The following is a 26,324-nucleotide window of genomic DNA, read 5'->3' on the forward strand; positions in this document are numbered from 1 at the left end:
GTTTTCCATCCTTTCACTTTGAGTCTGTGTATGTCTTGTTGAGTTAGGTGGGTTTCCTGTAGACAGCATATTGTTGGGTTGTGTTTTCTGATCCATCTTCCTACTCTGTGTCTTTTAGTAGGTGAATTCAGGCCACTGACATTTATTGATATCAAAGATTGAAGATATTTTAACACCATTCTTGTAGATTTTTAGAGTGTTCTGATATATGGCCTATTTATGGTGGTCTGACTGTTTGTAGGAGACCTTTCAGAACTTCTTTAAGGGTGGCTTGGTGATAGTTAATTCCTTCAATTGTTGCTTGTCTGAGAATGTTTTTATGCCTCCATCTAGTCTGAATGACAGTCTACCAGAATACAGTATTTTTGTTTGAAAGCCTTTCTCATTGAGTACTCGATAGATATCTTACCATTCTCTTCTGGCCTGTATTGTTTGTGTGGAGAAGTCAGCTGCTATTTAATAATAATGTATTTTGTTCTTGTTGAGAAAAGTGCTATGTAGATATGTTTCTTTTAATTTATTTATAGTGTTATCCAAGTCTGTCACGAAACTGTGAGGATGTGGTTGAGCTCAGCAGGGCTCATAAAACACCCCACATTCCTGATACTATGGCCTATCTACATAATCATCGTTTTGCCTGAAAGATCCCCACCCATTTCATTACTTTGATATATCTTCTTTCTACCCTCAAGACCTTCCCTGCCTACAGGGTAGTATTAATCCTACCAGTTAAAACCCTCACTACAGTTGCTAAGGAAGTTTCTACCTTCCCAGCCCCCTTTTGCCTTTCTCTGCCTCTTTCCTAGCCATTTTTGTTTCCGACTTGCCACTTCTGGGTCTGCCCTTTAAAAGTCTTGGCTCAGGGAGTTGGGCTGTAGTGCAGCAGGTTAAGCGCAGGTGGCACAAAGTACAAGGACTGGCATAAGGATCCGGTTTGAACCCTGGTTCCCCACCTGCAGGGGAGTCGCTTCACAGGCGGTGAAGCAGGTCTGCAGGTGTCTATCTTTCTCTCCTCCTCTCTGTCTTCCCCTCCTCTCTCCATTTCTCTCTGTCCTATCCAACAACGATGACAACAACAATAATAAGTACAACAATAAAAAACAACAACAAGGGCAACAAAAGGGAATAAATAAAAAAATAATAATAATAAAAGCCTTGGCTCTCTGATCAATAAAGAGAATTGCATTGCCTCACACCACGTCTTTGGTTCCTGAGTCATCTCCTCGCTTTACTGAGTTAGTATCAGCTCAGGCCAACTCTTATCACATTCTCTCCAACCCAGAGAGTATGTGCTCGGGAAGAGGCATCCCACCACTAGCACAGCACAAGTCTTCTAATTATTTTATTAATTTCTACCTAGTTTTTCTATCCAGTACAAAATCCAGTACTTATTCCAGTACTTATATCCTCAACTGCTATTATTCGACTTGTTATTCTTGTTTAATGTATTTTGGGTACTTCTTTTTAGGTATAGATTTGTTTATAATTATATATTCTTGATATAGCCTTATTTTAATCACATAAAGAATGTCTTTTTATGCTTATTTAAGATCCTTTTTTATTTTTTATTTATAAAAAGGAAATATTGACAAAACCATAGGATAAGAGGGGTATACCTCCACACAGTTCCCATCACCAGACTCTGTATCCCATCCCCTCCCTTGATAGCTTTCCTATTCTTTAACCCTCTGGGAGGATGGACCCAAGGCCATTGTGGGATGCAGAAGGTGGAAGGTCTGGCTTCTGTAATTGTTTCCTCGATGAACATGGGCATTGACAGGTAGATTCATAATCCCAGCCTGCCTCTCTCTTCCCCTAGTGGGTTGGGACTCAGGAGAATCAGAGCTCCAGGAAACACTGGTGGGGCTGTCTGTCCAGGGAAGTCTGGTTGGCATCATGCTAGCATCTGGAACCCGGTGGCTGAAAAGAGAGTTAACATATACAGCCAAACAAGTTGTTGACTAATCATGAACCTACAGGCTGGAGTAGTACAGATGAAGAGTTGGGGGGTCTCCATTTTGTAGATATCTAGTAGGCATATTTTAGTTATATTCTAAAGGGCTTGTGGATATTCTAGCTTTTTTTAATATTTATTTATTCCCTTTTGTTGCACTTTTTGTTTTATTGTTATTGCTGTTATTGATGTCGTTGTTATTGATGTCGTTGTTGTTGGACAGGACAGAGAGAAATGGAGAGAGGAGGGGAAGATAGAGAGGGGGAGAGAAAGATAGACACCTGCAGAACTGCTTCACTGCCTTTGAAGTGACTCTCCTGCAGGTGGGGAGCTGGCAGCTTGAACCGGTATCCTTCTGCCATTCCTTGTGCTTTGCGTCAGGTGTACTTAACCTGCTGCGCTACCTCCCAACTCCCTAGTTGTTGTTTTTTTTTGTTTTGTTTTCTCTTTTCCCTGAGCCTTCAATATGATATGTAGGTGGATCCTAGTTATTGTCTGGGGGGATGATGTCATGGCTGGAAAAAGGAGCAAATAGCTGGATATGGGAAAAGAGTAGCTCCTTAATATGGGGAAGGTGTATAGATATAGTTGACTGTAAACCCCATCTATTTGTTGTGATCTGGGTCCCATATTCAGTTTATAAAACTATGTGACCTCTGCATCCCTGTATATCTGAGCTCACATTCTATGGGCATGAGTAGGAATGTTCCATTCTGCTCCAATATCAGGACCCATCTTCCTCAGGTGTAGCATAGAGTATGTTGTCCAGCCTCCCTTTAGAGGATGGAACATTCTCTACCATTGTTGATCCAAGTTGAGGGCAAGGTCCTATGGGGCCCACAAAGGGGTCTATTTTGTTGTTCCTGATAGAGATGACTGGTAACAATGTAGAGAGGTATTTATTCGAGTTCTAGGCCCATCATGTCTGTTTGGGAATCTCAGGACTCCCTGACTAGGGCCCCAGCTGATAGGGAAGCCTGATAGTGACTAAAGAGTCATTAAAGTATACCAGTCTCTTACCCTTATTCAGCTTTTGCAGTCCTTGCTTTGATAAGGTTAGCTTTGGAGTGAGTGAGAGAACTGTAATAGGAAATAGGTGAGGAGGGTATATCTAAGCCTAAGTAGACACTATTTCATTAGGAACTTTATACTGACTCACTGCAGACTATTGTATACTTTTGCTTTCAGGTATATATTTTCCCTAATTTATGGATACATGTGAACATATGTTCTATCTCATGGGACCTGGTCTATATCTAGGTGTTAGGACTGTGTTAGGATGTTAACTACCTGGAATGGGATCTATTCTTTTATTTTTTATTTTATTTTTTAAAATATTTTATTTGTTTATGAATGAGAAAGATAGGAGAAGAGAGACAAAGAACCAGACATCACTCTAGTACATTTGTTGCCAGGGATTGAACTTGGGACCTCATGCTTGAGAACCCAGTGCTTTATCCATTGAGCCACCTCCCGGACCACATATTCTTTGATTTTTAACTTACTTGTGTCACTGAAAATAAGGTGAAATGTTTTTACATATCATATAGTATGCTTATCCAATAGTTGACGTCAACAAAAAATTATTCACAAACTATACTAAAGTTTATAAGTGTCTTTATCATTTGAATGGTTTAATAACAACTTATTACATTTCTGTAAGGACAATCAGAGATATTTACATTCAATTAATGAGCTTCTGAAACACAAAGGATGAAATATATGCCAATATAATATATAGAACAAGTATTTGGAAATGAAAAGTAAAAGCATGGATTCAGGGCAAAAGCTGCAAAGGAAATGACAGATGTTGAAGCCAAGTGTTCACATGAAAGCAAGAACACTCTGCTGTTGACTAGTGCCAATGGCAGCCATTTGTGGAGGTCTTCAAAAGTAATTTTTTTGGACTATGAACAGAAATGCCACCTGGAAAACGACAATGGAAAATTACTAAGTACAGTGATTAAAATGAAGGGCACATACATTGTAAATCTATACAGATATTCCTGGAATGAAAGTTCTGTCATGCATCTGAATGCATTTCCTATTCATTTTATAACTGTTAAGAATCTTGAGGCAGATACATTTTAAAACTTGTGAATTATGTGGTATCCCATAAGAAAGGAATTGAGTTTGTAGTATTCTGTTTTTCTTTTTTTTTTTTTTTAAGTAACTGCAATATTATATAGCATAAGTTTCAGATGTGTGTTGTTGAAAATTGGCATGCATATATGTCAAATTAAGTTTGCCACTCAAAGTCTTTGTGCTTATGGGAAAAAATAATAAAAGAGCTTGGGAGTCAGGCGGTAGGTCAGCGGGTTAAGCACAGGTGGTGCTAAAAACAAAATCCCCGTTCGAGCCTCTGGCTCCACACCTGCAGGGGAGTCGCTTCACAGGCGATGAAGCAGGTCTGCAGGTGTCTATCTTTCTCTCCCCTTCCCTGTCTTCCCCTCTCTCCCCATTTCTCTCTGTCCTATCCAACAGCAACATCAATAACAACAACAATAACCCTGGAGGAAAAAAAAAAACACAACAAGGGAAACAAAATGGAATAAATAAAAGGGGGATTCGTTGCCCTAGTTTCTGTAGCCTCGCTGCGGTTAATATTATTACCATTGTTGACGTTGTTCGCTGTTGGATAGGACAGAGAGAAATGGAGAGAGGAAGGGAAGAAAGAGAGGGGGAGAGAAAGATAGACACCTGCAGACCTGCTTCGCCGCCTGTGAAGCGACTCCCCTGCAGGTGGGGAGCAAGGGGCTCGAACTGGGATCCTTATCCTGGTCCTTGCGCTTTGCGCCACCTGCACTTAACCCGCTGCGCTACCGCCCAACTCCTTAAATAAATATTTTAATTATTTAACTTAGGAATTTATAAATAAAAGGAAGTACAGGATTATAGCTCACAGAAAAGTTCTATATTTCTTTTTGAAGGCACACCATATTACCATTTCCATAAGAAATACTCTGATTATATTTATATACAATTCTCCAGTTCATTAAAATATATAATTTATTTACATAAATGGTAGTATAGTATATGCACTTGTGGAACTTTGTTTTCCCTCACCAATTTTATTTCAAAGTCTGTCCATGCTATATACTTCTAGTTAAATAGGACAGGTTAAATAACATATTAATTTATATTTCCTCTGTAAATTCCAGAAAATTTCAGTAAAGGAATATACCCAAGAGACTAAAGAGTGTATATTGTGGTGACAATGAAGCAATTGAGCCCACAAATTGTGGGTTTAATACAGATGGATCTGTGGTGATGAATGTGGCAAATTCCCTAAATCCTGTTTTCATATTAATGGAAGTGCCTGATCCCACAGCTCTGAGGAAAGACTTGGTGCTGTGGTCTTTTTACCCCCCCATCTCTGTATTTGAAAAAGTCAGTCAAGTACAGTGACTCACCAGAGAAAACTTAAACTAGTATCAACTATGGTATAGTTAACAACCCCTGATCTGAACCCATTAAAAGTATCAAGATCATGACAACCACTGGAAAAATGTAGTGATGGCTACAGAAATGGAAAAAAAAAAGATGTGATGACTAAGTGTTATGGGTAGACTTTGGAACATGATTAGGTTTGGGACACTGAGAAATATTTTAAATCTAGTGACAGGTTAATAAAGACTTTTTCTAGTATTGTATCAATGTAATTTAGTTAATAGTGTAGTTCCAAACATTTCTCAGTTTGGAAAAATATTATATATATATATATATATATATATATATATATATATATATATATATATAGTCAGGGCGAATGTAAGAAGATATTCAAGAAGACTTTGTATGACTTTCATGACAATTTTTGTTGTTCTGTTATTTCAAAATAACTAGAAAGAAATATTTAAAGTAGGAATGGGAGTAAAGTAGTACTGGGAGCTATACGATTATGGGACATTGGGAAAGAGCTTATGTGAAGGTATTTGCGTAAAGTCTTATTTGAGGTAAAGGAATAAGTCAGAGAGGTCTGTGAGAAGATAAATGTCAGAAGAACAGCAATATCTTTGTGTCTGCAATGAAGTAACGAGGAATAACAAAGTGTTAACTTGTATTCTTGAATAAGAGTAGAAAATAGTTCCTATAAAAGTACAGAAAATGCTATATGTATTTTTATCTAGACAAGAAGCCAGTAGAGGGCTTTGAGTAGAGAAGTAATATGGCCAGACCCCTCTTTCATTCTATATATTTTTTCCTAGATTTTGTATCTATAAAGACTTATTCTGGAGGACTTGGAGGCGGTGAAGTACATAAAATGTTGGACTCTCAAATTTGAGGTCCTGGGTTCAATTCCTGGCATAGCATGTGCCCAAGTGATGCTCATTTTATTGAGGGGGTAACAGTATACCACACAGTTGTCTACCCATGGGTGTAATTTCCCAACTCCATGTGGTTGGTATTCTGACAACACTAGTGAGTCCAGAGTAGAGACAGACCAGAAGAGCAAAGCAGGCTGGCAAAACAGTTCACTTGGATAGTATGCTGCTTTTTCATGCATTTGATCGAGGTTTGAGCCCGGCCCTCATTGAGATTAAGGAAGCTTTAGTGCTGTGATATCTTCTTCCATTTGCTTGCTGTATTCCCCCTCCCCACCCCTCCAAAAAAAAATAGTTAATCCACAACAGTGACACTCTGGTGATTAAAAAAAAAATGTCAATCTACATCAGTGAAACTCTGGTGATAAATAATAAGAATAAGAATAAGAATAAGAATAAGAAGAAGAAGAAGAAGAAGAAGAAGAAGAAGAAGGAGAAGAAAGTAAAACAACCCTGGAAAAGCAGTTATAGAGTTATCATGACAGTCCAGATCACTCGATCATTATTGAGCTGTCCTGCCAGTAGTATTAGACATGAGAAGTTTTCAGATTTTTGTACTTACTCAATGTAAGGAAATGAGTGAAGAATAGCAAAGCACTGATCTACTGCCCATGGAGTTTTCCTTTTTGTTTCCATTTGATGCCAAGGATTGAGCACAAAGTAGTTCAAGCAAGGCAAGGCAATACAGCTAAGGCACCTCCTCCATAGACCCAAATTTTCTAGGATAGAGTCAATAGTAGTGGCTTTGAGACAGATTGTGGGATGTAAAATAAAATAAAAGACAAAGTGATAATGTTCCATGTTCCAGACCTGAACACTCCCCCCTGTTCTAGAGTCCTTTACTTTGGTGCAATATACCAAATCCACTCCAAATATATATATATATATATATAGTTATTTATGAGAGAGAGAATCAGAGATCTATTCTGGCACATGCAGTGCCAGGGATTGAACTGAGGACTGCTTATCTACAAATTCTGTGCTGTACCATTGGTACCTCCCTACCTCTGTTGCCATCGTTTTTCTTTTAAGCCACTCAGTTTTTTTTTCATTCAGTAAGATGGAGATATTTATGAGTGGAACAGAAGAGTTAATTTTAAACATGTGACATCTGAAATAGTTACTGCCTTTCAACCTATGATAATGACCGGAAATGGGCAGGGTCTCTGAATTGGGAGCCTGGGAGTAACCTGTAATTACGCTTCAAAAGAAACTCCCATATTTGAGACCTATATTATAAAGAAATACAAATATGCCTAGATATCTTTTGTATGGTAGAAATTTGGTGTATTGACCATGGGAATGAGAATAAGTGAATAGAATAAATTCTAGTAATTAGCCCTTGGAAACCAATGTATAAATCACAGGGAACTGAAAATGAACCAAAAGGAGAGACTAATGCAGGAAGAATGGACTGTGTGAATATAAGTGAAGAATGTGACCTGCCAACTCCCATGTCCACCAGAGAAACAATTACAGAAGCCGAAACTCCCATCTTGTGCACCCTAAAAAGAATTTTGGTCTATACTCCCAGAGGGTTAAATGATAAAGGAAGATGATTAGAGGACTCTGAACCCCAACTCTACTAAGACCTGAAGTGTTTGTCATAAAGAATCTTGTTTTCATACTATCAATGAAAAGAAAGTGACTCTGGAAAACACCAGAGGAATCCAAACACTGTTTCTCTTACCTGAGAGAGAAGATATAAGAAAAAAAAAAAAAGACACCAGGAAGTGATAATAGGGTTAGAAGTTACTTACAAAGGAAGTGAAGGTAAGCCCATTGAAAAATTTAAAAATATATATGTATATATTTGTAATATATGTATATATTTACATATAATATAAATATACAATATTTATATTATATAAATATATTTATATATAATATATTTAATATAAAATTTAAAATATATATATGGGGGTGGGGAGAGGGAGAGAGAGAGAGAAATTTTCCAGTGGGGGGGATAGGACACAGAACTCTGGTGGTGGGAACTATATGGAATTATCCACCTGTTAATCTTACAATTTTTTAAATCACTAATTTAAAATAAGAGAGAGAAAAAATAATGTGATTCTAGGAATGAAAGAACTGCTGTGTTGAATAGCTTATATTAAGTTGTGTACAGTTTTTCCATGAGAGGGGAGAAGATATGGTGAGAGAGATACTTCCAGCCTTGTTTTACACTTGTGAATCCCTGGGGTGGGGCAGAACATTTTAAATCTTCAAATTTTATTTTGAATTTTTCCATGAATTGCTTAAGAGTCAAATAATATAGTTTCAAACATTGGTCAAATCAAAGCTGTCCCCATATCAATGCAAAATATATAACTTATCCCCACTTTTGTAGCGCTCACATATTCTGTATAAGTTGAAATCTAATACATTTCATGGAACAGTCAAAATATTAACAATTTACGGCTGTTGTTACAGAATCTTTAATTTTACACTGAAAACACATATCAGTGAAATACACTATTGATATATTGAGAGTTTTGAGGACACACCACATATTCCTAAAATATAACGTTTGATCAATGTAAAATAGTTCTTATTCACCTTTAATGAAGAGAATGGGGTGAAAATTACATAAATGACTAAGGTACTACCTTATAGATACACATTTGTAATTTAACTCTCATGTTTGTATCATAATAATTCATTTACTTAGCAGGGGTTGATTTGTCAAATGAAGTGGAATCCCCCCACCCCCTCCCCTCTTTGGCTGGCTTAGGGAAACTAACTTCCAATCTCACAAAACTGCATAGGCGTTAATAATCCTTCTACCAAATATATTAACTATCCATTAAAAAATGTCAAATGTTAGTTCTGTTGAATTGAGTATAGTGATTTTTGTAAGTTGAGAAGAAATAAGCAGATCAGAAGAAATATTTTAATGACACATTGTGACATGCAAATGGCAGTGTTCAGATAACTGCATTGAGCTACTTTGTGTTGTATACGCCTTTTTTACAGATGTAGTTTTTAATTCCAGATGCTACATAAAATTATCACCATGGATTTACCATTTAAGATGCATTTTGAAGTTATTTTAGAAAAACAAAATTTAAATTTGTGTTATTCAAAACCACCATTGTAAAAAGAAAAAAGACAGTTTTATAACAAAGATCATACATGCACATGTTCCCTCCCCAAATTTATGAAGTTTTGGAATAGCAAAAGCTGATTTCATGAAATACATTATTTTGGCATCAGTGCTTCTGTAATTCCTGATGTTTCTCCTGACAATAATTCAGATTGTTGCTATAGGACTGTATGTTTGATTATTTGGATACCTGTCATGCATAACTGGAGGGGGCTGTAAAAAACAGGATTAATCAAAGTAGGATTATAATTTTCTGCAACACCTGTTTCGACCAGCTGCCTCTGATTGTAGATTCTATTCCTCTAGTCCTCCCAAATTACACAATAAAGCAATTTAGAAATCAGTGGAGAGTCCAATGTCACTGTGCCAGAATGGAAAGTCAAACATTAGAGCAGAGAAACCTCTGAGCTACCTGATTTAATTTGTTTAGATTATTCCAGAAAGAGAAGCACAAACACAGGATATATTGAAATATCTATGAAAATTTTCACTATTTTTTTAATTTAAGAAATAATTCTGCTCACTTATTAAGTACTCTGAGTATGTAAGTGAGGAGTGTGGCACATTTTCAGTCCCAAAGAAGCTTGCATTGTTGCTGGGAAGGCGATAGTTGAACAAATGTGTCAAATATTCAAGTTCACATGTATCAAAGAATGAGCAAAGAGAATTCCTAAAATATATCATGTAATTAGCATTTAGCATTTGATATGTTCCCTTCACTGAAATATATGTAGTACTACAAGGTGCATATCTTTAGCTTCTGTCATAAGAAGGCAATTCAAAGTCCATTGTCATATTCAAAGGGCATTCACACAAAAAGTGAAGAATTATGCCATATGTATGTACCAATGACATGCTGTATATATTACTCATGTGTCTGTATATACTGTTTCTTTAGAGCTGTGTGGATTACACACAAAAGGTAATAGTACATTCACATCTTTATATTTGAAAGTTGATTTTTATAACCAACATCTATTTAATCTGATCTTCAAGGAATTAGTTTTAATATGTTTGTCTTCAATTTATTTTTTCACTGTTTTTTTTCTCAGAATTGTAGGGGTAAACATATATTCTCAACTGCCTAGATCTAGTTTTCTATTCAGAACTAAACCAAGTTCGCATTTCACCCTATACTTTGAAATATAGATTAATATAATTAACTCTGTTTAATATGATAAAAATTCTAATTACATAGTGAACAAAAACAATGATTTGCAAAGAGATATAATCATCCAGTAAGTTAAGATTTTACTTTGGTTCATAAGAATAATACTTAGTACAGCTTCTATTAAAAAACTTTCCTTTTTTTATTAGCCTCAGAGGATAAAAATAAAAAAGTACCCTTAATAAAAATGCATTTAGAATTCTTTGTTGCTCCCTATAGTATGAAGTACTGTGAACTATACATTTGTGTTTGAAAATAGAAAACAGGGTTCAGCTAAGCATGTAATTTAGAACAAAATTCAGAAAACTCAAATTTCAGGTGTTTATTTCTAAACAAATATATTAATCATATAATTTTAATTTTATGCATTTGGTAGTCCATTTTACTTTTTAAAATATACATATTTTAAATTTTTGATAGAAAGAGAAATTTGAGGGGGTTGAGAGAAAGAGAAAGAGAGAGAGAGACCTCGGCAGTGCTCACTTTTGCCACTGGTAAAGCTTTCTGCTGCAGGTGGAGACTGGTCCTTCAACTTGGGTCCTTTCACGCTGTCATGTGTACATTCAACACGGTGTGCAACCACCTGGACCCTCGAGTTCATTTTAAAATGAACAATTTGAAATGCATTATATATTTTTGTATATGAACATCTTGTCACTCAGTTTTAAATTAGTATAAATAGTAACTATAAGTTTCTTTAAGTTGAAATCATTATGTAATATGTTTGAACTTGTTTAGATACCATAAGAGAGTCATCCCATAGTGACTAGATCTTTATTTATTTATGTATTTTGCTCCTCATTTTAGCTTAGTGTTCATTCAACTTCTACCTACAAATATTTGGTGAACACTTCATGGCAAGTGTACTTATTCAAGGCGACTTGTGCATATGAGTGCTCAAGTTTAGTTTTCTTCAAAGGTGAAGACAAATAGATGGAACTTAAACTGCTTATAAGTTGAAATATGCAGAAGAATGAAACTGAACCACTTTATCTCACCAGAAACAAACAAAAAAACAAACAAAAGAAATCCAAATGGATTAAGGGTCTGGATGTCAGACCAAAAAACTATCAAATATTTAGAGGAAAACATTGGTGGAATACTTTTCCAACTAAACCTCAAGGACATCTTTGATGATACAAACCCAATTGCAAGGAAAACTAAAACAAAAATAAATCTATGGGACTACATCAAATTGAAAAGCTTCTGCACAGCCAAAGAAACTATCACACAAATAAAGAGACCCCTTACAGAATGGGAGAAGATCTTCACATGCCATACATCAGACAAGAGGCTAATAACCAAAATATACAAAGAACTCAGCAAACTTAGCAACAAAAAAGCAAATGACACATCCAAAAATGGACAGAGGATATGAACAAAACATTCACTACAGACGCTAACAAAAACATGAAAAATTCCTTCAGGTCACCGATTATCAGAGACATGCAAATAAAGACAACATTGAGATAACACCTCACCCCTGTGAGAATGGCATACATCAAAAAGGACAGCAGCAACAAATGCTGGAGAGGCTGTGGGGAAAGAGGAACCCTTCTGCACTGATGGTGGGAATGTAAATTGGCCCAGCCTCTCTGGAGAGCAGTCTGGAGAACTCTCACAAGGCTAGACATGGACCTTCCATATGACCCAGTAATTCCTCTCCTAGGGATATATCCCAAGGACTCCATAGCACCCAGAAAATGTTCATAGCAGCACAATTCATAATAGCTAAAACCTGGAAGCAAACCTGGTGCCCAACAACAGGTGAATGGCTGAGAAAGCTATGGTATATTTACACAATGAAATACTACGCAGCTATTAAGAACAATGAATCCACCTTCTTTGACTCATCTTGGGTGGAGCTAGAAGTAATTATGTTAAGTGAGGTTAGTCAGAAAGACAAAGATAAGTATGGGATGATCCCACTCATAAACAGAAGTTGAGAAAGAAGAACAGAAAGGGAAATCAAAACAGGATCTGACTGAGTTTGGAGTTGGGCACCAAAGTAAAAATATCTGGGTGGAGGCTGAAAGTAGATGTTCAGTTTTACTGAGGGGAGGGGACACAATCCTTTGGTGGTGGGAATGGTGTTAATGTACACTCCTATTAACCTGTAGTCTCATAAATCACAATTTAATTAATATGAGAGAGGAAAATTGTTTGAATGCCTCAAACTTTCTTAAATTTGTTTTATTATCTTTATTTTATTTATTGGATACAGACAGCCAGAAATCTAGAGAGAAGGGGGTGATAGAGAGGGAGAGACAGAGTGACACCTGAAACATTGCTTCACCACTTGCAAAGCTTTCCCCCTGCAGGTGGGGAATGGGATCTCGAACCCAGGTCCTTGCCCGTTGTCACATGTGAGCTCAACCAAGTGCACCACCAGCTGGTCCCTGTCTCAAACATTTTAATGCACAGAGCATAAGCTGAGTATATGTTCCTTCAATTTAAGCACTTAAGTCTTCAAATTGGTAATTAGACTGAATTTTAACACTGGGCTCAACTGTTAATATATGTCTAACAATGAAATTTTCTTTGAGATGTTGACCCTACTAAGAGCTTAGACCAGGGAGAACAGAAGCAACCAGTGGTATTACTTAATAAGATACAGCCATATATATAACAAAGGACATAAATTATGGTGAGGTCTTTTATGATAAAACAAATTCTAACAATGGGATTTTCAAAGTTTACCCAATTGGCAAATAATTTGATTATAGCAATAACTATCTATTGCCTTCTTAAACCCTAAGAAAGCAGGAACCTCCCACTTCCCCTATAAAGCCTATATTTCCCCCAGTCCTGGAACCTCTAGGATGGGGCTCACTTTCCTGTATGCTTCTCTCAATTCATACCAAATGATATTGTGTCTGCTGATCCCAACCTAATCAGTTCAACAAGAGCCACTTCGGCAAGCTTCACTTTGGACTGTGTCCAGGCATGGAATGTCAACCCTTCAGCTCCATTACTCAGATGAAACCTTTCTTTTCTCATAGGAACCCTTAATTACATTTCAGGTGGTCCACATCCTAACAAAGCCCCCAAACCTAGAAATAGACCAGGTCCCATGAAATAGTCCAGATGTACACATGTATCCATAAATTAGGGCAAAATATATACCCTGAAGCAAAAGTGCACGATAGTTTGCATTGACTCAATAAATGAAGCAAGCAAGTAGAAAGACCTAAAAAGACACCATAAAGTACCTGATGATAGTTTCTACTTAGACTTAGATACCCTCCTCACCTACTTCCTATTACACTTCCCTCAGTCACTCCAAAGCTAACCTTATTGAAGTAAGTACTGCAAAAGCTAAATAAGGGTAAGAGACTGGCATACTTTAATGATGACTCTTTAGTCACTCTCAGGCCACCCCATCATCTGGGGCCCTAGTCAAGGGTCCTGGGATTCCTATACAGAAATAATGGGCCTAGACCTCAAATAGATAACCTCTCTCCATTGTCACAGGTCATCTCCATTAGGAACAGCATAATGGACCCCTTTGTGGGCCCCTATAGGACCTTGCCCTCAATGTGGAATGACAATGGTAGAGAATGTTCCATACTCCAAATGGAGGTTGGATAACATTATCTACCACCTGAGGAAGATGGTTCAGAAATTGGTGCAACTTGGAACTTTCCTACTCATGACCACAGAATGTGAGCTTGGACCCACAGGGATGTAGAGGCTACATAGATAGGTTCCTATGCTGAATATGGGCCCCATATCAAATCAGTGGGGTTTACAGTCAACAATATTTATATAATTTTCCCATATTTGGGAGATACTCCCTTCCCTGTTCTAGCTTTCTAGCCCTTTTTCCAGCCATGACATCATCTCCCAGACAATAACTTGGGTCCATCCATATTAGATGTCAGGCCCAGGAAAAACTGGTAAAGTTATGGGCCCCTTGAAATATAACTAAAATAGAACTAATAGCTATTTCCACAATGGAGACCCCAAATCTTCATCTGTAATATTCTTGAGGTTCATGATTATTCAACAGTTTCTTTGACTTTATATGTTAACTCTTTTTTCAGCCACCAGCTTCCCGACACTACCATGATGCCAACCGGACTTCCCTGGGCAGACAACCCCACCAATATGTCCTGGAGCCCCACTTCCCAAGAGCTCTGCCCCACTAGGGAAAAAAAGAAACAGGCTGGGAGTATGGAATTATAGAAGTCAGACCTTCCACCTTCTGCACCCCATCAGAACCCTGGGCCCATACTCCCAGAGGATTAAATAATAGGAAAGTTATCAGGGGAGGAGATGGGATAAGAGTACTGGTGGTGGGAACTGTGTGGAATCATACCCCTCTTATTCTATGGTCTTTTCAGTGTTTTCATTTTATAAATAAAAATGTTTTAAAAATTGCTTTTAAGAGTCCTTGTATATGATGAACTGTTATGTATTGTTAAGGAATTACAGAATAATAATATATGTAGGGTTTTCTCTCAAAAATTCAAATGCACTATTGAGGGATTAATAAAAAAGAAACAATGATAAATAAATTTGCAGTTTTATATAATGAAAATAAAATGTAAGCTATCATATGGCAATGTGTATGTATATACACGTGTAGAATATATTACAGCTTTAAAACACATTATTTCATTGATTTGCATTTTCTTTTACTCATGTATTTGTTATACATCACCTACACCCATGGTATTTGGTCCTGCTAATTAAAATGACAAAAGCACAGCAGGTTGGCACTAATATTAGAGATCAAATAGGATGATCTCAACTGTGATTGTCATTTCTTTCAGCTAACTCATTCCTATAATAGCTACAATAAGTTATTCCAAACTTCCTGCTTTTACATTTTCCACTGAAAACTATAGATTTTCCTTAGTACTCACCATTTTTCTACACTTTCAGTGAAAATTAAGAGAAATCTGAGAGTTGGAAGACAAACATTTTCTCTAGTTCTTAGGATCATCATGTTGTTTTCATGTGATAATACTCCAGTAGCTTTACAATTCAATATTATTACTCTTCTATAGATTATTCACTTTATAAATGAACCCCAATAGTGGAAAGCATCAAAATTCCTCATTCCTTGAAAATCTTAGATATTAGTCATATTAACTCTTTCAGAACTTTTGGTTTCCTGTGTTAATTTGTCTTTGTGAGTCTTCTCCCTTTTTTGTTTTGTGAATCTGGTTGGTCGATTTTGTTTACCCTTCTGAAGAACCAACATTTAGCTTCATTGATCTTTTGTTTGGTTTTCTTATTTTCAATGTTATTTATTTCTGCCATAACTTTAGTTATTTCAGTCTTCTGGTTGTTTTAGGGTTCCTTTGTTCTTCTAAGTCTTTAGGGTGTGCAGTCAGGTTGTTTATTTGAGCTTTTTCTTTTTTCCTAATATGTGCTTGTATGGCTATGAACTTTCCTTTCAGTACTGTCTTAGCTTTGTCCCAAACATTCTGATAGTGTGTGTCTTCATTTTCATTGAATTCTCAAAACATTTGATTTCTTCCTTAATTTCTTCTTTGACCCAGTAGTGCTAGTGTACTGTTGAGTGTCCATATTTGGGGTTTTTACTAATTTTTTGTTTGTTGTTAGGTGTTAATTCCACTGTGGTCTGAGTAGATGCTTGGGATGATTTCAGTGCTCTTGAACTTGTTAGCACTGTCTTTGTGGTCCAACATATGGTCTATCTTTGAAAATGACCCATGTGGACTTGAATAGAATGGGTATTCCAGTTTCCTGGGGTGAATGACTCTGAAAATGTCCTATAGTTCTAATTTATCTATCTCTTCGTTTAGCTCCATCGTTTATAGATTTTCTGCCTCACTGATCTGTCAAGTTGAGAGAGTGGGGTGTTGAAATCCCCTACTATTACTGTGTTGTCAATATATTGCTGTAGCTCTTTCAGTAGATGTTTGATCTATTTAGATGGCCTCTCACTGGGTGCATAGATGTTAATAATTGTTAAGTCCTCTTGATTGACTGATCCTCTGAGAATTAAGTAATGTCCATCTCTATCTTTTTAATTTTATTTATTTAAAGTCAGATGTGGCTTTATCAGATATTGCATCAGATATGAGAAAAGCTGTTCCTGCTTTTTTTTTTTTTGTGGTCTATTGCCTTATATGATAGTTTTTTCCATCCTTTCACTTTGAGTCTGTATTTGTCTTGTTGAGTTAGGTGAGAATCCTGCAGACAGCAAATGGTTGGGTTGTGTTTTCTGATCCATCTTCCTACTCTGTGCCTTTTAATAGGTGAATTCAGGACATTGACATTTATTGATATTATAGATTGAGAACATTTTAATGCCATTATTCTAAACTTTTAGAATGTTCTGATATGTGGTATGTTTATGGTGATGTGGTTGTTTAGAGGAAATCTTTCAGAACTTGTAGCAAGGCATGCTGTTGCTCCAGCCTCCAAAGGACAGTAGCAATGGAGACTCACAGTTGCAATTGGTGAGACTTAGGGGTTCCTCTCCTCCCTTCAGCAGTCATTTTGTTGATAAAACTCGGACCTGGGGTGGCAGCTCAAGTGGCAAACTGTATGCTACCAGCTACTCCAAAGTAGATAAGGCCTGTTAGCCCCAGAAATCTCTCCATAGGCCCCTCTTTGTCCACAAGCCACACATTTGTACTCACCCATGCCTTGGTGGGTTCCCAGAGTATTCGGAGTCTTGACTTGTGTTCTCAGGTGATCCTTGTTGCTATTCCAAATTGAACAGGAAAGGGAAACTTCAGTTGCTGCTACTCTGTAGTCCCACTTCTGGAAGTCTTCCTCCAAATTGAAATGTTCTACCTTTATGAAACAATTCCCAGGCACCCACCATTTTACCTTTTGTCTCTATACATTTGAGAGTTCTAGCTACTAATTATAACTGGAATCATAAAATATTTTAAATTCTTGTGTGGGTGTGTGTTTCACTTGGTATATTGTCTTTAGGATTCATCTTTGTCATAAAATGTGTCAACATGTATATGTTCTATTATTTGTTTGTTTTAGTTGAAGAGTTTTCACAGCTCCAGGCTGACTTTTTTCCCCAGATGGACAAAGATAATTGGACAGGAAGAGAGAAGAAAAGACACTGACACAAACTTGGATTTCAGAGTACACTTGCATGATATTTTAAAAACAAATGTTTTTTTCAGTTCCTTCTGAAGATCTTCATCACCATTTGTCATTTTAAAATCATTTTATTGGGGGCTAGTGGTTTACAGTACAGTTGTTGATGTAAGGGTACAATCTCTCCCTGTGATAGATGTCTAAAAAAACTCTCAGCCCCAACTTAGGTCCTTTCCCACCATCATCCACTAGGACCCCAATGCCCTCTTCTCCTCCTTCTCTAGAATCCTTTACTTTGGTCCAATGCACCAATCTGCATGCATGCACTCTATTTTTTCTTAATGACTACAACTTCTACATGATCTTACTCGAAGGTTTCTTAACTTTATCATCTATCTCCAGCTTTTTAAAAAATATTTATTTATTCCCTTTTGTTGCCCTTGTTTTTGTTGTTGTTGACCTTGTTATTTTTATTGTTGTAGTGATTATTGTTCTTGATGTCGTTGTTGGATAGGACAGAGAGAAATGGAGAGAGGAGGGATAGAGAGGGGGAGAGAATGATAGACACCTGCAGACCTGCTTCACCACCTGTGAAGCGACTCCCCTGCAGGTGGGGAGCCAGGGGCTCAAACTGGGATGCTTCCGCTGGTCCTTGCGCTTTGTGCCATATGCGCTTAACCAGCTGCCACTACTGTCCGACTCTCTTATCTCTATTTTTTAAACTCACTACTAATATTTAAATTTCTAAAAGCCTGTGCCTTGTAGGCATTCCAAATCAATATCTTCACTATAACACATACTTTCAACTCTCACCTCCTACAATTCAGCTCTGCTATTTTTTTATAATACTGAATCATCCCATCAAAACTTTTTTTTCCTATCTTGAAAAACGGTAGTTCTTCATTAAGCTAAACTACTGCAACTACTGTCCTTTTGCATCTCTTCTTCCCTTACAAAAATGAAAAACAGTGAAAAAGAATTACCTATGCTTTCTAGTCACCTCTTACCCTCCTCTAAGTTTTGATCTGGTTTTTGCACGACCGTTGTTCATATCAATGAATTTTGCATTCCTAAGTGTGCAATAGTTTTAAATTTTGCTTAACCTAATACTGGCATTTGATATAGCTGATTCTCCTCTCACTCTTGAAATATGTTTTCACTTGCATTCCAGTAAATTGCCAATATTAGGAACTCCAGTTTTGGATGATTCTTACCAGTCCCCATTGGTGATTCTTCCTAATCTTCATGCCCTCTGAATAGTAGTGCCCATGCATCAGTTTTTTAATATCTTCTCTTTTTATGAATCTGTTCTTTATTAATTGAACAGAAATAAATACATAAGAATAAATATTAATGATTTAAAAATAACATTTTTCCCAAACTATAATTTAATGTAACAATTATCTCCTGACAATTTATAAATTAAAAAAATTCCTTTTGTGAATTAAACGAAAAAAGACGTCTACTTCTTTTGAGTATTTTAAAGTATTTATTTTTCATATAACTTCTATATCATAAAAGAAGTCAAAGTGACTATAACAAATCTCATTAATGAAGTGGATGATCATTTTAGGAAACTGTGTTTTTTGGTATGGAAAGATCCATGGAGACTGTGGTAATGAGTGATTAACATTTATAATGCACTATATGAGTCAATATAGTACGAAAGAATAATTTTTGGTTCACAGTATGTTGATATGGCAGAGAACTCTAAGATTTATAGTGTATTTATACCAAGATAAATTTCCAGTTTCTATATTCATTAGATTTTAACCAGTATTCTGATTTAAAGTGTCTCCTGTTGGTAACAAGTAGAAGCACCTTATTAACCTTTGAGAACTTATTAATGAGTTAACATGAGTCAGCTGTGCTTTGATTATTAGTTAAATCTGTGTTCTTTTAGTGGCTTAACAACAACCCTTTGAAAAGGTGAAGTGTTATATCCCTATTATAAAAAAAAATTCTCAAAGTCAATGACTGTCAGAGAAATGTAAATTAAGACAATGAAATACTACCTCACCCTTTTCAGAATGTAGCACATCAAAAATGACAAAAACAGTCAGTGTTGATGAGGGTAAGGTGAAAAAAAGAAACAGTTTTACATTGTTGGTAGGAATATATGTTAGTCCAGATGCTATAGAATGTGACCTGGAGATTTTTCAGAATATGAAGAATAAACCTACCATATTATCTAACCATTCTTCCCCTAGGCATCTATACAAAGAATATAGAAACACTTTTCCAAAGATATCTATGCACACCTATATTCTTTCTGTCTTTCATCCTTTCTTCTTTCTTTCTTTGTTTCCTTCTACCTTTCTTCCTTCCTTTTTTCTTTCTTTCCTTCTTTATTCATTTTTAGTCTCAATTTTTTTATTTCTTTATGTTATTGATTAAAAAGAAAACACTAACAAAACCACAGGATAAGAGGGGTACAACTCCACACAATTGCCACTATCAGAACTCCGTATCCCATCCCCTCCCTTGATAGCTTTCTCATTCTTTAACCCTCTGGGAGTATGGACCCAAGGTCATTGTGGGATGCAGAAGGTGAAAGGCCTGGCTTCTGTAAATGCTTCTCCACTGAACATAGGCATTGGCAAGTCAATCCATACTCCTAGATTGCCTCTCTCTTTTCCTAGTGAGGTGGGGTTCTAGGGAATCGGAGCTTCAGGACACATTGGTGGGGTCATCTGCCCAGGGAAGTCGGTTGGCATCATACTAGCATCTAGGACCTGGTGACTGAAAAGAGAATTAACATATAAAGCCAAAAAAATTGTTGACTAATCATGAACCTAAAGGCTGGAATAGTGCCAATGAAGAATTGGGGAGCCCTCCATTTTGTAGATAGCTAGTAGGCATATTTCAGTTCTATTCCAAAGGGCCTGTGGCTATACTAGGCTTTTTTTTTTTTTCAATTCATACCAAATGATATTGCATCTGCCGATCCCAACTTAATCAATGCAATGAGTACCACCTCAGCATGCTTCACTTCAGACTGTGTCCAGAGAACTCAGGTGTGGAATGTCAACCCTTCAGCCTCATTACTCAGGTGAGACCTTTCCTGTCATAGGATTCTCTAATTCCAGTCCAGGTGGTTCACTTCCTAACAAAGTCTCCAAAAACCTAGATATAGACCAGGTCCTGTAAGATAGAGCATATGTTTACATGAATCCATAAAATAGGCAAAATATATACCTGAAAGGAAAAGTACATAGTGAAATATATACCTGAAAGGAAAAGTACACAGTGAAAGGCAAAGTACAATGAGTCAGTATGAATTTCCTAATCAAATAGTGTCTACTTAGACTTAGATACCCTCCTCACCTACTTCCTATTACACTTCCCTCACTCTAAAGCTAATCTTACCCAAGCCAGGACTGCAAAAGCTTAATAAGGGCAAGAGACTGGCATACTTTAATGATAACTCTTTAGTCACTATCAGACCACCCCATCAGCTGGGGCCCTAGTCAGAGAGTCCTGAGATTCCCAAACAGACATCATAGGCCTAGATCTCGAATAAATACCTCTCTCCATTGTTACTGGTCATCTCTATCAGAACAACTAAATAGACCTCTTTTTGGACCCCTATAAGACCTTGCCCTCAACTTGGATCAACAACAGTAGAGAATGTTCTCCATCCTCCAAAGGGAGGATGGACAACATACTCTACGCTCCATCTGAGGAAGATGGGTCCTGATATTGAGACAGCTTGGAACATTCCTACTCATGCCCATAGAATGTGAGCTCAGATATACAGGAATGCAGAGGTCGCATAGGCTCCTAAGCTGAATATGGGCCCAGATCACATCAAGTAGATGGGGTTGACAGTCAACAACATCTATACACCTTTCCCATATTAGGAAGCTACTCTCTTCCCTGATCCAGCTTTCTGTTCCTTTTTCCAGCCATGACATCATCTCCCCAGACAATAACTTAGATACACCAGCATATCAGATTTCAGGTTCAGGGGAAAAAAATTAGTGTCGATTTTTCAAGGTACTATAACAGAATGTTAATTTACATGATTATTATTAGGAAAGCACATTTTCATATTTCCCCAAATATATCTCACCTCCACCAAACCATAATCTTGTTCAACAGTAGGGACTTAGATCTCCATTCTTCTCTTAGTTATCTTCTCTTTCTCCTACTGAACCCCCAGATCTGCTGTAATGGATTACAGTCTAGTAAAGATCACCTGTTGTTGTCCTTTGCATATTTCTTAGATTACTGTCTACTTGTTAGATAGTGATACCCTTGGATAGTCATCCTTCTCTATCTAACTTATTTTACTCAAAGTGATTCCTTCCAGCTCCATCCATGCTGTAGCAAAATAAGTTTCATCATTTCCTACATCTATGTAATATTTCATTGTGTATTTATACCATAAATTCCTTAACTGCTCATCTGTTATTGGACACTTGGGTTGTTTTCAAATTTTGACTATTACAAGGAGCAATTCTCTAAACATACATGTGCATAAATTTATTTTGATACATGCTTTGTGTTCTTTGAATTATGACTAGGAGCAGAATTGCTGGAACTATGATAGTTTCATTGTCAGCAACTTAAAACCAGTTTCCTGGAGTTGAACCAATTTGTATTCCCACAAATAGTTTAAGAAGGATTCCATTCTTTACACACCTTGTCTGTCCTTTTTGAAGCAGGCCATTTTCACAGGTCTGAGTTGGCATCTCATCATTGTCCTTGTCTTAATTTCTCTAATAATAAGTGATTTTGAGCTTTTTCTTTCATATACATTTTTGAAATGTGAATATTTTCTTTGATAAAATGTCAGTAATGTGGGGATAAAGGTATATGTTAAATGGAAGTCTCTTGGAGTACTGACCAATTTTACTTTTCATTATGTGAAAAGGACAGACTGGTAAATATTTCCTAACTCTACATATTTCAGACTTAGCAGTCCAGTCACGGATATATTTATCCCTTAGATGTCTTATCTTTCACAGTCTATATTGGACTAAGTTTGAATAACTATTCAGTTTCTTGGAATAAATTTAATTTGAAAGAATTAATAAAATTAATCTGATACCAACACATTCACTTATTCTTCTAAAACTAAAGATAATCTTCTCAATTTACTTTTTCTAGGTAAAATATGTTTTGATGACTCAACTGACCTCTCAAAAATAAATCATTAAATAAATGACTGGAGAGTGTCAGGAGGTGATGATTCACTCTGAAGAACAAGCACTTCACTGTGTGCAAGGTACCTGGGTTTGAAGCCTGCAACATAACATGGGTGTCCCTGCACTGGGGAAGCCTTGCTTGTGGTGCAGTGGTACTATGGCATATCTGCCTCTGTTTAAAAAGAAAAAAAATGAAACAAGTTTGATGTAAGTGGCAGAATTATGCAGTTGTGAAATTCTTTGTGATAACACTTGTGACAAAATATAATAATAATAATAATAGTAAACTAGAAGCATGGATTTTGATGTAGATATCACAGTCCTACTAAGGGAACACTGACATGTTCTTATCTCTTTATAGACTGTGATAGAATTAATCACACATAATCCTGGAAGATAACTCATTTCCACAGAGTCATAATAATTTTACTCTAAATTCTTAAGAATTTTTTATTCTTTTTGTTGAAATTTTATATAATAATTAAATAGTTCAACAACAAAATGGTATTAAAAAAAACCAACAAACACTGAACAAAGGATTTCATAGAGAGTTGTTGAAAGAAGTCATTCAGGTGACTCACAGTCTTGAAAAAAAAAAAAGATCCACTTTACTTATCATTCCAGAAATGCAGATTAATTCTACAAGGAGGTGCCTCACACCTGTAAGAATGGCTCACATTAGCAAATCAAGAGGTGACAAGTGTTGGTGAAGATGTGGAGGAAATGGAACCCTGTATTCTGTTGGTGGAAATACAATCTGGTGCAGCCCCTATGAAAAATGGTATGGACTGGTCGGTCCATACTCCCAGTCTGCCTCTCTCTTTCCCTAGTAGGGTGGGTCTCTGGGGAAGTGGAGCTCCAGGACACATTGGTGGGGTCTTCAGTCTAGGGAAGCCTGGCTGGCATCCTGATGACATCTGGAACCTGGTGACTGAAAAGAGAATTAACATACAAAGCCAAACAAATTGTTGAGCAATCATGGACCCAAAGCTTGGAATAGCGGGAAAGCAATTACAGAAGCCAGACCTTTTACCTTCTGCAACCCACAATGACCCTGGGTCTATACTCCCAGAGGGATAGAGAATGGGAAAGCTAACAGGGGAGGGGGTGGGAAATGGAGATTGGGTGGTGGGAATTGTGTGGAATTGTACCCCTCCTACCCTATGGTTTTGTTAATTAATCCTTTCTTAAATAAAAAATAAAAAAAAAGAAAAATGGTATGGTTTTGTTCAGAGTTCCAGCAGGCCGGGCTAGCGTCGCGGCAGTAGACAGAGAGTTGAGGACACATGGCTGGGCAGAGAAGCTATATTTCTTTATTCAGGAACAACGATTCATAAACTAACCCAAACTAATCACCAAACAGAACTCTCTTGCATCTTTCTCACATGGCGGCGCCAAGAACTCTCTAACTCTGTCACTCTGGAACTCTGTCAGGGTTCCTTGGGGCGGGGACAAGTGGGCCCGCGAAACTAGCAGGACTGAACCAATTTTCTTGGCAGGGGGAGAGCTAGAACAAACCAATGTAAAGCATACAACAGTATGGAATATTCTTAAGGAAACAAAAATGGAAATATGTTATGATCCAGCAATACTAATCCTGGGCACTATCCAAATGACATGAAAACAAGTTAAAGTAGCAAATTCACCCCTTTGACCATGGGGTACTATTTACAATAACCAAAACATCGAAGCAATTTAAAATGCCCAGTGACAGATGGGCAAGGAAATAGCATTAAGTCAAGAAGTAGTTTTATTTCATTCTCACAGTGTTGTGCTCATAAAATTCCTTGCTTACAAACAAATGACTTTAGAAAATTCTTATTGTCTTTATGAACAGTTGGCATGATTATTATAAAACTGTGTTCTTTTCTTTATTATTAGAGAGATTTTTAGTCTAACTACATTAATTATTATTGCATGTCTATAGCTGCATAATATGTGCATGACTTTAATATATGTATGTTACTTTTATCCATTATTCACATCTCTGAAAAACATGAATAGCGATTTAGCTTAGAGATTTGTCAGAATTCTTAGAGACATGGCATATATATATATATATATATATTATGACATATATTTATATATAAACCTTCACATATACAGACTTAGATGTATTGCTTTCCTCCTACTGTACCGACTACTATACTCAGTAAATATAATAGGACATGTTGCAGTTACAAAGGAGATTGCTATGAAATTCACATTTCTTGTAATAATAAAATTATAGAGGTAAGATTACAAGGAACTATAAACTCACTTATTTATATATTTGACATATATCACTTTTTAATATGGCTCCTACTTGCTTTGTATATTGCTCAATGTAACTTCTGGGAATCAATTTTTTTTTCTATTTTCTGTCCTTACTTTGCAAATTAATATAAGGCTAATAAATATGTTCACAAAATCCCATTTCTAATTATTTAGTTATCAACCCCACTGATTGCCTTGGAGGCTACCAAGCTAACTATTCACTTTCTATATTTTTTTCATTAAATATCACTAAAGTTTTCTAAACTCTAAATTATATATTTGACACTATCCTGCAATTTAGTTATTATTTCATAAGATTCAGAAGCTATATGTAGAACTTAATGATTTATTAACTTATGTTAATAAATTTTGAATAGTTTCCTTAGGGGCATAGTATGCAAATCAAAGAATAATTCATAATCTTATATTTAATATTTTAATTTAAGAAACATTTTACACTCGATTTTTATATTAACTTTATTCTAATTTGCAAGCTCTATTTAGTTCTCACATTTTCAGTGTACTCCAGAAATATAATTTATGTAAAATAAAATTCTCCTTTTTAGGGTATTTGTTTCAACAGTTTTGATAAATATATTTATTGTGAAACAGCAGTCATAATAAAATACAGAAAATTGACCATACTCATGTCACTTAAGAGTCAACACTCTTCCTCCGTCATAATACCTTTGCAGATATAGAAGAAATTCAATCATACAATTTGTAATCTACTGTCTAGCATGTTTCACTAGCATAAGACTGTTGAGAGTCACCCACACCATAGCACAAATTAATTAATTTCTTTGTATGGCTGAGTAGTATGCCATTTTGTTGAAAGCATATACTTCTTTTAGTTAAATACTATGTTAATAATTATTATACATTTGAATTTATTTTTATTATACCATGAGGTTGAGATTCATTATTTTCCATGTCCGTTATAACACAGTTTCTGAAAAAAACTTTATTAGCCCCCCCCCCCCAAAGATTACACATCTAATTCAGTATTTTATCATGAACTCATATATTTATGTTTGGACTCTACAATGTTTCATTCATATAAATATTTATACTAATGCTGATAACATAGTCTTAACTACTGTATCAGTGTAGGTAGGTCTGCCAACTTTGTCTTTGCTAAAAGTTATTTGGGCTATTGTAACACTTTATTTTTAGACAAATTTTTCAGTATCAATTTTATAATATGATAGAATTAAACTTGTCAGAGTGAAGAGAATTTGCATTTTAAGATTGAATATTCAGATCATTTTTATTTATGCTGAATTTATTTTCCACCAGCAATGATCTAAGTTTTTCA

The sequence above is a fragment of the Erinaceus europaeus genome, chromosome 16 (assembly GCF_950295315.1).
Source record: "Erinaceus europaeus chromosome 16, mEriEur2.1, whole genome shotgun sequence".
Lineage (NCBI taxonomy): Eukaryota > Metazoa > Chordata > Mammalia > Eulipotyphla > Erinaceidae > Erinaceus > Erinaceus europaeus.